This window comes from Taeniopygia guttata, chromosome 1 (assembly GCF_048771995.1).
Source record: "Taeniopygia guttata chromosome 1, bTaeGut7.mat, whole genome shotgun sequence".
Taxonomy (NCBI): domain Eukaryota; kingdom Metazoa; phylum Chordata; class Aves; order Passeriformes; family Estrildidae; genus Taeniopygia; species Taeniopygia guttata.
The window spans coordinates 109,522,279-109,537,009 of NC_133024.1; the positions used below are offsets into that span (position 1 = coordinate 109,522,279).

A 14,731-nucleotide genomic window follows, 5' to 3' on the forward strand; every position below is an offset into this window, starting at 1 on the left:
GGAGGGAACTGAATCTGTTAGACTTGCAATCTGGAAGCTGCTAAATCTACAGTGGATGTACTTCTGTGGTTTGCATTCCCAGATTTACAGACAGTCCTCAGAAAGAGAACTAGATGGAACAACTGAAGGTGATGGTAGCAGCACCTAGAGATCCTCAGTACCAACACAAGGTAATTGAAAGTTCTTAGAGTTGCAGTTTAAGTTGATGAAGAGAGGAGAAAGGCTGACATGGAAAAATGAAGTTTCTTCCTCAAGATGACTCCAAACTTTAGTGTCAGACCCAGGTTTTAATCCCAGGTTTTGTGACTTCAAGCCCAGTGTCCAATGATGTGTCCTGCTGCCCCCCAACACTTGTGGAATACATTTCTTTCTATATCTGCATCTCTCGCTCTACCTATACAGATACATCTATATTTAACATACAGAGTTCACTGTATAGATGGATAATTCTCTATTCATTTACTAATTTATCATACATACCACATTCCAAACAATGTAAATATTTAAAACACTTCATTTGAAATGCTATCTGTTTATTTTGCTCTTTTAGAAATATCCAGAATGTCACACACTTTCCCTTCCTGTTTTGGAAAGGAATCCTTTCTTGCCTGCAGAGAAAGAGGCAGCGATATTGAAATTTCCACAAAGAGAGTTTGTCCCTTGAGTGTTCTTGCAGGCATTTGTGCTGAAGAGATGTTAACATAAGCATCATTTTAGATGAAATATATTCCCACTGCTGCTTGATGCTGCAACTCCCCATGTTTGCCAGCCCTCCAAGGAACCCAACAGCACAAATAAGAAAGGCAGGACTTAATATTTTATTTTTTTTTCCAAGCTTAAGAAATAACACTTCAAGCCTTTTCTTTTCTGTGCATAAAGATTTGCTTTGGGATCACTTTAAACAAGTTTTTTAGTCCTATGTGACCAGAGCAGTCTTTGCTTGTGATGAGGACCCAGGCAGGTGAATGCACCCACCCCTGTGCTATCCTAAGTACAAACACACTCAATTACTTCACTGCAGGGTGAGCCATCATCCCAAAAGGAGCAGGAGGCTTTTTCATTGTGGCTGGCAGTCAGAAGCTCCCCTTCCAGGGACAGGAACACCTGAGGCTGGGGCATAATCCTTCCCTGACAGCAGACTACTTCCCAGGTGACCCCAGATGTTATGTAAATGCTGATTTTTATTGCTGTGGGCATGGGAAGAGATTAACCACACCAGCTGGCAAGGGATTTGAAATGAAGCCTCCTTCCCCACCTCTGATCTCAGATCAAAAGCTCCAGCCCTGCCTGCCACACCCTGCTCCTGCAGGAAGGGGATGCCAGGGGCACCCAGATGGCCGGGCCACCACAGGGACCCGGCTCTCGCAGGGCACTGCCAGCTCCTGCTGGCACCTGCTGTGGGTTGAGGAGGAGCAGGAAGAACAGGAGAACGAGGAGAAGGTGGAGGAGGTGGGAAAGGCAGGGATGAAGGACAGAAAGCACCATACCAGGACATGCTTTGCACAGATGTTAAAACCCAGGAGCATCTTTACTAATTGCAGCAAACTTGGCAGAAATTAAACCTAATAGGCCTCCTTCGTGTGATTGTGTGACTAAACACCAGATGCCCTAAAGGCACAAACTGACAAAGCTGTGGAAATCTTCAATAAAGTGTCTCTGATCCTTCAGAAAGGGAGAGGATGTCACAGGGCAGCCTCCCCAGAAGACATCCCCCTGGGGATCAGAAGGATGGGGTGGGGATGGAGGTGTTGAGGCTGCGCGTTATAAAACCCAGCACCAAAATCAAATTTTATGACAAAGATGCTCTTGAGAGTGCATTTTCATGAAGTCATAATTTTTTCTGGAAAAGTGGCAAAGCTCCAAATACTTCCTTCCTATTTTGCTCTCCCAGCACAGCACTTCTGCCCACTGTCATGAAAAGAAGCGGATACTTTGCGAACGGCCTTGGTGCGTCATGGGATTTATCCAAGAGTGTTGTAAACCACATGGCCCTTCTCTCTCCAGCCTTATCTTTGAAATGTCTCAAGAGACATCTTATTTTTATGACTGCTCAAGGACTGTAAGCTCGAGGAGCTGCTTTTGGGAATGCATATGATCCCTGTCACATCAGATGACTGCATCGTAATGTCAGCGCTGTCTGTGCAACATAAAGTAGCTGCTGAATCCCAGCTTTCCATCTGCAGCTCCTCAAAATCCAGGATTTTGGGTCTGAAATTCCTATTCCAGTATTTTCAATAATTTGAGACTGTTTATTAAAAGGTCTAATGGGTGTTATTTTACTTCCATGTGTTCTGTGGTCAGGAAAACATAAAGAGTTTGCTCTTGAGAAATTTTTATCTGCATTTGTGGTTAATGTGCATGATTGCCTGAGGGAACAGTGTGGTACTCTGCCAATGATTCTTCTTGTTCCAAAGAACAGTAAAACTTTACAATTTTAAATCATTGGCACAATACCTTTTTAGGTTATTTCAGAAATACCAGCTATCAGTTTCAATAAAGTTGCAGCATTTTGTTTTGATCTTTAAATTTATTGCTAGCATGAGAATAGTAATCTGCAATATACCTGCAGGTCAAAATGAAGAAATTAACCTTGTTGGAATGAAACTTTAAAGGTTTTATGCTCTGTTTTAACATGCTACAAAATAGGGATTTGAAGGTTTTTAAGGCACCATTTTCTGATGGACAAATTCCATGGGAAGATGTGTGTCTATCATAAATTATTAGGACAAATCTGGGAATTTGATGTTCATAATAAGAAAATAAGGAAATGTTGCTGCACATATGCGTGAAAGTTTGAGGGCTTGTGACAGCAGTTCTGTTTCAGAAAATAAACTCAGAGGGTGTTTCTCCAGGCTGGTTTTGTGAAGCTGACATCTGATTCAGCCTCCTTGACCCCTCAATGGACTTGAATCTGGTGGAGCACATCACTAAGCGTCAGAGGAGGAAATAAATGCTATTAGTAAAGACATATTCCTCTTTGGTGATGTTCACCAGCCTTTTTGAATTTGTCCTGGCTCTCCTTGACAAAGAATTAGCTGACAAAAATGATACTGCAGTGTCAAGAGATAACTGGTTGTTCTCATCCTCCAAACTGCCTCACCTATTTCTCACTGTGAGCTTGGTTACTCATTTCAGACATCCACTTATTTCTGTTTCACAGACCTATATTTTGCTGCCATATGTCCCTGGAAACCTTGACGTCAGAGATGACTGCTCTTGTACCTGAGTCCAAATGTTAGAGGTTCATCAAATGTGTCTCTAATGGTTGCTTTTTTCATGCTGCTACTCAGGGTTCTGGTCCCAAGATGAAAGAAATATAATCTAGGAAGAGAGAGCAGCCTGGGAGGATGACTGGGTGACTTCACAGGAATACTTATTTTCTGGGATATGAAAACACATTGGTAGTGTAGGAGAAGCAGTAGGCTGAATGACTGGGGATTTTTATATTAATGACTAAGTGTGCATCACGCCAAGGGTCATTCATTTCATGTACCCCACAACTATGCAAGCCTAAGTCTGCCTGGTGGTGACTAGTGGTGACACTTCTTGTTTGTCTCCATCATCTGAGCTTGTGACTGTGGTGAGAAGGCCTGGGTTCTATGATTTTATAGCTGCTGATGTAATTATTGCACAGCTAATAGTCATGGATCCCCAGGGCCTGAAGAAATTGCAGCAGATGGGAGAAGAGGCTTCTAGAACAGTCAGCTCTGTAACCCCTCTGCCTTCCTCACCAACAGGCAGCAGGGTTTGGGTGAGCACATTTCTGGTGAAGGAGCAGGAGGATGTTGTGTCTGGGTTCATAAAGACCCTCATAGATTTAAGGCAAGACAGAAAAAGGTGAGTTCATTTGTCACCCAAAAAAAAAAAAAAATTAAAAAACAACCCAAACTTTTGCAACAGTGTTAAAAAAGTAAAATAAAAAGCAGGTCTTTATTGGAAGCTTCCGGGTGCTCCCATGGTCATGGACACACCTGGCATCAGATTTCTATTATTTTTTATAAATATGAGCATATCTAACAAATATTGTTCAATTAGAAGAGCAGTTGGTTAGGTAATTTTCCCCCAGGCTCTGCCTAACAGGAGGTATTACAGGGGCTTCTTTGCCCCATTTCTTGTTGTGTCCTCTCATATTCTGGTTGGAAAACAAAATGTCCTTTTGGAGGTTCTCTTCTTGACAGTAAGACTAGACAGTATTTCAGGAAAATGTTAGAAGGTTAGCTTATTATTCCAAAATCTAAAAGAAAGGGTAGGAAAAATACCAAGAGCTCTATAAGGATGTATTAACAGTCTACAAAGCTACAAATGCATGAAAAATGTATTAAAAGCAAAATTCTTTAGGCATCAAATTCACTGAAATTGTAATTTCAAAAAAGAATCACATAGACACTGAGTCCAGAGAGACCAGGAAAAGACTTGCAAAACCCCAGTGTTTATAGCTAAGAAATCTGAGTGTAGAACTTATAGACAAGTAGGTTTATTAACAAGTTAGGTTTCCTTCTGTCTGGCAAACCAGCAGATGCCTGTTTGAATCTATCTGCAGTGTAAAGAAATAACAGCATAAAAGTGACTATTTTATGGAGTTGCGTTATTTTATGTCCTATTACGTTATTTTATGTACGAGTCAGTTCTTTTTATTTTGTTCGAAATTTTATTTGGCATGTTCTGTGTACCCTCTCCCCAGTTGGTGTATTCCACCCTTTCCCGCCTTTCCCTCCTTGTCCATCACCCATCACACCACCAAACCACTCCCTTATCTCCTCCCAGGAGTCCCGCCAGTCATCCAGCGCCCCACCTCCCCATCTAGAAGCTTCCATCTAGGGCGTCGGGTGATTGGGTGAAGGCCCGGAGCCCCTCCCATTCTCTTACCCCATTGGCCCTTCCCCAAGACCACACCCCCAGGGACCACCCACACCTTACTCCCATTGGCCCAAGTTTTCCCCGCCCCATGCCCTATAAAATCCCCCGACACCACAGTTCCAGTGCCTTCTCCGGCAGGCACTGCCAGTTGCAGTTTGATCCCTGTCTGTTCGTCTCCTCACGTTGAGGATAATAAAAGGATCGTTTTGCCCCTGGAGTTGGACAGCTTCTTCTTTTCTTTCCGCTGTGAGGGTCCCAAGTCCGCTTTCGCCAGAAGGGTCAAGTACCCATCCCGAGCCTTCCAAAGCCCCCCGACGTCGGCCCAGTGGAGGGCTCAGGGAACCTGCTCGCTCCCTCTGGCACTATTTCATCTTGTAATGAAGAGCCCTGTGGCAGGAGGTCCCCATCCACCCAGAGATGATGTGAGAGCAGCTCCTCATGCCCTGGCAGACAGCAGAGCAAGCAGCAGTGTCACTGCCTTGGGGCACCTGCAGGCATGGACACAGCAGAGCCAGAGCTGCAGGTCACTCTGGCTGTGCCACCACGCACCCAGTCAGGTCATAACCAGCCTCTGAGGCTGGAATGAAACCAACCATGATTTAAGAAACTTGGGTGGAAGAGTCCTGTTACAGAATTGTGCCTGCCACAGTCAGAAGGAAGGAAGACTTATATCACCCAAATCTGAAGACTCCTCTCCTTCCTGCCTTGGAAGCTGTTTCTTTGCTGTGAATGCTGACTCAGCTGAGCACCAAATAGCTGTGCTTTTCTTTCCAGTGAAAGAGACTCTGAAGAGCACAAACTTCCCCAGAAAATCTGTTTTTTTCTTAACAAAAGTGTCAGAGTCTTATACTGGTATTTCAGAACTTTTCTGACACATAAGAAATTAGATTTCTTACAGTCATAGTGAGTTAGGCTGAGCATGGCCTGAGTCAGACTCTGAGCAAATATTTCTATATCTTATTGTGGAGGTACCACCATACAGGCTTAAAGATGCACCTTATTTCCTTAAGCCTGGGAACAGAAGTTATCCTGGAGTTAGGCACTTCCACTGAAATAACTGCATGGACAAATGGGACCTGAGTGAGCAATCCAGGAATTAAAAACAAATAATATTCCATACTAAAATACCCATATTGCATCAATAATTGAATGAAAACAGACTATAAGAAAAGAGTAAATTCTTTTCCTCAGTTGTTCAGAAAACGTTTGCTTTCCATTTGACTCCTATGTTGTGATGTATTTCATTGCTATTTTATTAAAAATGCATTTATTGAAAGTATTTCTATAAGTCTCAGGAGACTTGGCAATCATTTTTATTGGATTGATCAGTTCCACTTGCATACAAATTGCTCTTTTTGAATTGACTGCTGCATCTTTTTTATATAAACCGTTCTATTGATTCCGACATAAATAATGGACAGAGTACTTCAAATCATAAAAAACACCAGTTTGGGGGATTCTTACCAGAATCTACTACATACCAAACAACAAGAAACACAAAACCACAATACAACAGAAAGGATCTGTGAAACCTTGAGCTTTTAGAAACTTTTCCCTCCTGGTTTTGGCAGCTGCCATTTGTCTGTCAATTATATCCTTAATTTGCACACATTGCACATGTTTTTGCATTCATGAAACATGAATAGGGAAAAAAAATCCCTTCAGCAGATCTAATGTGTCTAATGAGAGAAAAAGAAATAAGAAAATGGGGTGGTGGGGGGGAATTACATTTGGCTGTTCTATTTTTGTTTTGAGCTATTATTTTAGGAGGGGGTTTTCTTACCTTATAGGTGTGGCTGCCTGTCTGATGAAGTTAAGGCACAGCTTCATGTTCCCCAGAAACATCTTTTCTACCACAAACATACCTGCTGCTCTTGGGATAGCTTGGCCAAATTGCAGCTCATTTGGAAATCGTGTCTCTCAGTTGTGGGATGGTTTGCTTCTCAGTCTACACTTCCTGCCCCTTCATTTCTGAGTCATCACAGCAATGGATTTCAGGCTGGTCTCTATTTCTCTTTCCACTGAGACACCCCTTCCATGTATGACCAACCTCCCCATATTTCCATTCCAATGACTGCCTAGGTTACTTTTGGTTCTCCAAACCCCCACAGTTACAAACACACTCTTATTTCCTTTGCTGCCAGTCAGGGCTCACTAGCAGGAACTCAGGAGTAAGGCTGAGCTGGGATTTGAAGAAACAAGGGTGAATTGGTGCAGTGGGGTCCAGTTTTTAATAGAAGTTATTGAAATGGAGGTGTCAGGATGAAAGTGTTTTCCAAGAGAGGATGCATCCAGTCCATCTGTGTCATAGGAGATACAACTGCCACCTGTCTGGGTTTTCTTGATCTTGTCTAATTTTCTGTCAGGAAATATCGCTCCTTCTGGACTGCTGAACATTGAGAAATTCAGGCCAAATGGGCATGCATTTTTCAGATTTTGTCTGGACAGAGTTTCTGGGCAGAGAAAGAAGGCACAGCTGGTAAATCTGAATCCTAGGCAGATGTTCTGCCCAAGCGCGGTCAAGATGGATAAAGGCCCATGAGCATGCAGTATCCTGCATGGACACACTCATTTGTGCTCAGGACATCTCTGGCAGACTTGTGGAAATCCTAGGCAGAGACATTTTTGGAACTGTGGGCACTAAAAAAGGGTGAAATAAAGATGGGAGAGCATTCACTGTGCTGCTCTCCAGCTAAATTATGCTTTGGTCATGTGTTGGCCTTGATTTACACTGAAACCTGGGGCACACTGCTCAGGTGTCCTTGTCCTGCCACAGTGGTGGCCTCCTGTTTGCTGTTGGTCAGCAGCAGCTGTGGAGCACAACTTGGATGTGTCAACAGCTGTTACACGAGTGCATTTCCTGCAGAAAATGGAAGAAAGCATGGTGCCCAAGGACATGGTAGGGCTTTGATTTTTTTTTTTTCTTTTTTAAAAAGTTATATAAATCAACAGGGGGTGCCCCTGTTTCCTTAAGACTGCAGAGGAATGGCTGGCATTTTTCTTTTCCCAAGGGGCTGGGGTTTTTTCTTAGACATTAAGAAAAAGGAAAAAAAAAAAAAGAAAAATAAAAAAGAAAAAGAGAAGAATGTTCTCACCCATCTGTCAGCGGTCCATTAGCACACAAGTCCTTGGCAGTAGGGAGAAGAACTTTTAGCAGGCTCTGAGGTGGATGGTGGGGCAGAAGCAATGCTGGTTGGCTTGAGGCAGTGGCAGTATTTCATGTCATGTTGGAACTACTCCTTCAGCAGCAGCCACTTTGATGCCTCTTGCTCCTCCCTGCCTTTTGACTGAAATTTTTCTTTGCATACAATGCAGAGCTGTGGAACAGGTGAGATCCCACTTTTCCTGACAATATCTGGTTATTTCCCAAACAGAAAGCTGCTTTCCAAGACAACCTCACCGTGTGATCTTGAAATGCTTTGCAGAACTTGCCTCACTGATATATTGCTTGTCTCACCAGAAATCTGTGATTATATCCTTTTAGCAGACTTGGGAGCAGCCAGAAAGCAGTGGGGCTGCCCTCTCCAACCATCCCTGGCCAGCTTGCCTCCCTAACATATTTTAATAACACTTTAGATGCCCCTGTCCACACTGCAGAAAAATTCTGTGAAAAATGGAAAAGTATGATCAGCTTAAATTATGGTCTACAGTGACAGGATGGGGAAAGTGAAGCTGTTTTTTTTTTTTTTTTTTCTATTTACATTGTGCTCCGTGGAGACAGCAAAGCTTTACCCGGGCTTGCTTGAATAATGAGCCACTAAACAGCGAGCTGCATATCACTCAACAAACAGCTCCTCGCAGAATTCGTGTTAATTATGCCATTCCTTCTGATTAGATTCAGCTGATTTCTCACTTGCAAGGCTCGGTGCGAGGCTCAGCGGTGCCTGGTGGGAACAGCAGTGACACATCCATGTGGCACCGTCATTAGATAGCCTGAGAACTTCCCATGGCCATTCCCTGCAAACCGACCCCGCTGCCACGCAGGGAAGGGCTGAGCTCCTGGAAAAGCTGTGCCTGATCTGAGGGCAGATTGGCAGCAGAGAATGGCCAGAAGGGGAGATCTCCTTCCCAGAGATGTGCACGACCCCCCCAGAGCTGGGGAATGGGTGTGAAACTTTATTCTCCTTACAGATTTGATGATGTGAACATTGGCAATTAGAGCTTTCTCGGCTTTTTGTTTTTCACTTTTTGGCTGCAACTGGGCAGGTGACAGATTCCATGCGGCTGAACGGCCACAATCCTGCAAGAAGAGGTAAGGAGGGAAGAGGAACACATTTTTCTGGGAACTCAGCATGGTGTCAAGGGAGCCCATGCTGATTCAGGCAACAGAATATAAAGAGAGTTTTAATCACAAGAAAATGAAATTAAATGTTCAAATGCAGAGTGTTGGATTGGTATCTCTTACACCTTTTCACTCAGTAGTTTTGTGTTTTGTGAGGGAAGGGAAGGGAAGGGAAGGGAAGGGAAGGGAAGGGAAGGGAAGGGAAGGGTACCCAACTGCTTGGAGCTCACTGTAGAGGTGCTGGCAGTCATTCTGACTCTGCTGGGAAGCAGCACAGCTGCATCATTGCTGTCCTGCTGGTGAAAAATCTAATAAGCTTGAGTTTGGTGGCTTGCCCAGGTGTGTTAAGCTGTTTGATTTGCACCACTGTGAGCTCAGGGCCCTCTGAATCACACTGAGTAGCAAAGACAATTCCATGGTTTTTGTTTCCTCTAACAATGAAGATTTCACTGGTTACCTCTCCTGAGCCTTTCCTGGTGGGCTCCCACCTTGTTGCAGAGCAGCAGGAGAGCAGAGCTCAGCTGTGAGCTCCAGAGGAGGACTGTGTTCTGCTAGAGTTCTTAAACCCCCCTGCTCTCCCAAGGAGTGTTGGTGCTTTGTTTAGAGATATTCCAGGCCTGGGGCTGGGCACCACACTGTATTTTCTGTATTTCTGCTTTCAAATAAATCAGTTTGACATACCTGAGAAAAGAAATTAGTGGTAGCATTTCACTTTGGTAGCTTTTAATAGCAGTTCTTTCATGCAGGCAAGCAAGTACTGATTTTATCTTCTGCCTGTCCTCCAACATTTCTCTGAAACACTTCAGCTACAGTACCAGAAATGGTGTTTCTGCATTAACCAAGGCCCACAAGTGCAGTTGTGAGACTCTGCTTCACAACACTGCTAAAAATACAAATGTTTGTGGTGCACACATACTTTGTTTATAATCTCATCACTTCGTATATGGCTTCCATTGCAAACTGTGGGATATATCATTCTGTCTCTTACAGTGTAGAAATAGTGTATAAAAATCAGATTGAGCCCTTTATTTATAGTTGTCAAGAACCAGATGACAGAAAATATCTTCTGCCTGGAGAATGATTACAGCTGGTGTTTCCTGGGTACCCTCTTCATCAAACAGTGGGAATGTTTCTTGTCTTTAGCATCACATCTGCAATGCTAGAGCCAAGAAAATGTCAATAACTCTGTTATTATGAATCCCTGCTTTCAAGGATTAATAATTTCACACTTACACACACCCAGGCAAAAGCATCGGAAACTGAAATTTGGCACAAACATTTGTAATCCAAGAGCAAAGCTTAAGTCTGCATAACGATCTCTGCAGTTTTGAGTCTGAGAGAATTCTCAAGGTGCCTGCATTTTACTTTTTTCTTTGAGTCAGTTGTTTGGAAATGATACAATCTCACTTGCTATCTGGCAAGAACTCATTTGTATGCCTGAAGCTCTCAGTAGGGAAAAAATTGTGGTTTACTTTGTCATGCTTTCTTGCTTTTCTAATGGAGTTTTCTCTAGATGCCAAGGAAAGTGAGATGGTGAAGTCCAGTTGGTACAATCGAATGCCTCCCTCTCTTCTAAATTTGTTCATTTAATATTCCAGCCACCCCTCTTGTTTAAAACACCTTTATATGTAGCTGAGTAATATGTGTAAAGAATATTTTGCAGGAAAATGCAATTGCATAAAGAAACTCAAACCCCAAGTATATCCCCAAGCATTAGAATAAAGGAAGTCTCGTTTACTGTGGGTTTTGTTTGAGTTTGATCAACTTCAGTTTTGCTAAGATATGAACTGTAACTCAAGTTTTCCCTTACAGACAGCCATTTATAGTCTCTCCATTTATAGTCTCTCTTACTCCTTCTCTCCTTCTTGACCTTTCCTCTCTCCCATGTAGATTTAAATTAGCTTTTTCTCTCTCTGTTTCAATTAATTTGGCTGAAATTTATATCCTTGACAACTTTTCCCCTCTTCCTGTTAGATTTTTTTGCCTTTTAAATTGGTGAACAGGTTCAAAAAGTATTGCCAGGTCTCATAGTCGCACATAATTAAAATACACGTACACTGGAAACAGACAAACCTCATTAGCTTAGAAAAGCAGATTTAAGAAAGCCCTCTGGCTCTCTCAGCTTTTATGTGACATTATCTCAGTTGTCCAAGAATGACTAATAATCTAAGAACCTGCAGTAATAGTGTGAATTTCTCATCAGTCATTGCCCAATGATCTTTGGGCACCTTTGCAAAATGTAAATAAACTGAAGCGCCAAACATAAGGCAACATGCCCAGTTTGATTTTATTATGCAACTGGCAAGTTGCTAAATTACAGAAGTGTTGGTGAAGAAAATTTGAACAGATGTTTTTTTTCTGGTGATGCACAATTTCATGTCAAAACCCAGAATTTGGTAGCATTCAGAACACCCACACTGTTGTTGTAGATGACAAGGGAATACAGTCCAGTTTAGCTTCATCCAGAGGCCTGACATCCCTCCTTTGCATTTCTGGACTGCTGGCTTAAATAATTCACTCATTCTGAAACCATGCACTTGCTTCCTCCCTCAGTCACCAATCCAAAGCATGAACAAACTTCCTGAAGTTATCACTTCGTATTTCAGCTTGTAAAACATGGCATTTCAGGCCTTTTGCACAAGCTGCCTTGGCTGTTACTCCTGCTATGGGGCCAGGGCATGACTGGTGTCCAGAATGAAAAATTCAAGTGGAGGAAGTGTCAGGCATTTGATCCTCCTGTCCTTGCACGTAGCGCTGCAACGATCGTCAGCGGAGTGGAATATTAAACATCGCAGGCGAGACAGCTTGAGTGGGAAGCCTGTGGTTTCATGAGGAGTGCTCTTCATTCCCTTGTTAAAATGATGCAACTGGGTCAGAAACAGCCAAAGTCACTTCATGATCAACGTGTTAAGGGCTGCCTACTCTAGTTCTGACAGAAAAGTTACCTTTCTCCACGTCAGGGAAAGGGCTGATGAGGCTCTTGAGTAATCTGTGCATGGAACATTTCTCTTCTCTTCTCTTCTCTTCTCTTCTCTTCTCTTCTCTTCTCTTCTCTTCTCTTCTCTTCTCTTCTCTTCTCTTCTCTTCTCTCCTCTCCTCTCCTCTCCTCTCCTCTCCTCTCCTCTCCTCTCCTCTCCTCTCCTCTCCTCTCCTCTCCTCTCCTCTCCTCTCCTCTCCTCTCCTCTCCTCTCCTCTCCTCTCCTCTCCTCTCCTCTCCTCTCCTCTCCTCTCCTCTCCTCTCCTCTCCTCTCCTCTCCTCTCCTCTCCTCTCCTCTCCTCTCCTCTCCTCTCCTCTCCTCTCCTCTCCTCTCCTCTCCTCTCTCTCTCCTCTCCTCTCCTCTCCTCTCCTCTCCTCTCCTCTCCTCTCCTCTCCTCTCCTCTCCTCTCCTCTCCTCTCTCTCCTCTCCTCTCCTCTCCTCTCCTCTCCTCTCCTCTCCTCTCCTCTCCTCTCCTCTCCTCTCCTCTCCTCTCCTCTCCTCTCCTCTCCTCTCCTCTCCTCTCCTCTCCTCTCCTCTCCTCTCCTCTCCTCTCCTCTCCTCTCCTCTCCTCTCCTCTCCTCTCCTCTCCTCTCCTCTCCTCTCCTCTCCTCTCCTCTCCTCTCCTCTCCTCTCCTCTCCTCTCCTCTCCTCTCCTCTCCTCTCCTCTCCTCTCCTCTCCTCTCCTCTCCTCTCCTCTCCTCTCCTCTCCTCTCCTCTCCTCTCCTCTCCCCTCCTCTCCTCTCCCCTCCCCTCCCCTCCCCTCCCCTCCCCTCCCCTCCCCTCCCCTCCCCTCCCCTCCCCTCCCCTCCCCTCCCCTCCCCTCCCCTCCCCTCCCCTCCCCTCCCCTTCCCCCCCCTCTCCCCTCCCCTCCCCTCCCCTCTCCCCTCCCCTCTCCTCATACAAGAAATCTGAGCCAGTCAGCCCAAAGGTCCCCCTTGTCCTACACCAAACAACAAATCCACCAGCCTGCAATGAGGAGCTGAATTTATGGAGAAGAATATCAGCCTCCATAGTATTTGCCTGGTATTATAGACCTGCATGCCAAGCCAGGTGGGTTCTGTAACAATACAGAGAAACCAGAATGTCACATCAAAGGTGATCCTCAGATAACCTCTGGGGAAAAGCCTGGGAAAAACCAAAACACTGATTGACCAAAGTTCCTGATCACTTTGGCTTCAGTCAGAGTATCCACATACTTAAACAAGTTGGAGTCTCCTGCAAAGTGGTAACTTTAAAAAAGAAGGACAATATATGACATTTGAGTGCTGGGTAAGGTTCAAAACCTACAGTAGATGCCCTATATGGCCTTTTACCTTCCCAGAGAGTGCTTTAAGGGCTATTCTGGTGTTAACCAAAACCCCCGATATGCCTTTTACTTTTATTCTGTTGTTAACAGGAACTCTTCATATCCCAAATATTTTTGGTAATGACAAATCCCCTATTATTATCAGGTCAGGGGAATTTGCCCTGTAAAAATAGCTTTTGCTGCAAGGCTTACAAAACATCTTTAGTGTAATCAAGACAGGTAACTCTAGGCCTGGACAACTGGGAGAAAGTGTAAAAAGTCAAGGCAGTTGTTTAATGGCTGATAAGTAATTTCTGTGTACATCAAAGACAGATAACAGTGCTCATTTTCTCCAGGACTTTTACAGCACGCTGCATCCTCTGTTCTTTCTGCAGAAATCACCCCAAAACCTGTGTGAGACATTTTGCTTGTACATTTCTCCCTGCATGAATTATAATGGTATAAAACTAATGGAATAGAGAGGAACATCGGGATGTCTGTCATCAATGTCCATACCAATATGACAAGCACTAAAAAGCACCAGCTCCTCAGTAGTGCAGAGAATGAGGGCTGGGTGGATTGTATTTCTGGAACTATTATTACAGAGAGACTTGTAAGAAGGATACATGCTGTGAATGAAATGGGTATGGAATCACAGAGGCTAATGATAGAAAAAGGCCATTTATGTCAACTGCTGTATTTCCCTGCTGCTATATAGGATTGTTCCCAATGAGATACAGTGCATTTTTAGTGCTTTGTCCAGTCTGGTTTCATATGTAAATATAAAGATTGTAATCTGTAAAAGATTCTGAAATAATTTTGTTCTAGTTCTGTCTTTCCTCTTCCTTCCCTCTTCTCCACCTTAATTTCTTATTCAGGTTAAATGAGAACAGGAAAGACAGCCATACATTTTTTTCCCCCTTTTTGTTCTCTCTGTTCTTTCTACTGTTTGACCCTCTTCATAGGATTTATCTGACCTGATTTTTTAAAAATTGCATTTGGACATTCGAGTTTTATATGCTCTTCTATCACAGGGCTCTTCAAAATACAGCAGCTCAGCTTGACAGGAAACAACCTACTTGCAAAAAAAAAACCCCTGGAAAACAAGTAATAAACAAACAGTGATTTCTGCTTAGATAGGAACTGAACTGAAGCTTTTTTGCGTTTGCTTTCTTGTGTTCTGTGTCTCACATCATCTTTTGGGTTGTTGAGGGTTTTCTCGCTGCCCACCTGTCTATTATGCACAGCATTCCATCACAGTGAGCCAGGGTGTGGTCTAGACTGAAATCAAGCATAGACCATGCCACAAAAAGAACAAGAAATGTGACA

General features: G+C 43.7%; 2 long non-coding RNA genes across 7 annotated transcripts in view; one reads left to right on the top strand and one right to left on the bottom strand.

The window, feature by feature from the left end:
* Window positions 1-8,580: 8,580 nt before the first annotated feature.
* Window positions 8,581-14,731, top strand: part of LOC115496969 (uncharacterized) — a 31,166-nt gene continuing 25,015 nt past the window's right edge. For 3 of the 6 annotated variants that reach the window (XR_012058169.1, XR_012058176.1, XR_012058167.1), the window contains exon 1: window positions 8,581-9,109. This is a non-coding gene — a long non-coding RNA (uncharacterized lncRNA). Of the gene's footprint in view, window positions 9,110-13,016; window positions 13,168-14,731 lie in introns of those variants that run through there. The other 3 variants (XR_012058172.1, XR_012058174.1, XR_012058179.1) reach the window with 3 other exon arrangements.
* Window positions 10,138-12,295, bottom strand: LOC115496971 (uncharacterized). Its single transcript, XR_003962510.4, has 2 exons — window positions 12,085-12,295; window positions 10,138-12,006 (listed from the first exon to the last, which is right to left on the bottom strand). It is a non-coding gene; the product is annotated as an uncharacterized lncRNA (long non-coding RNA).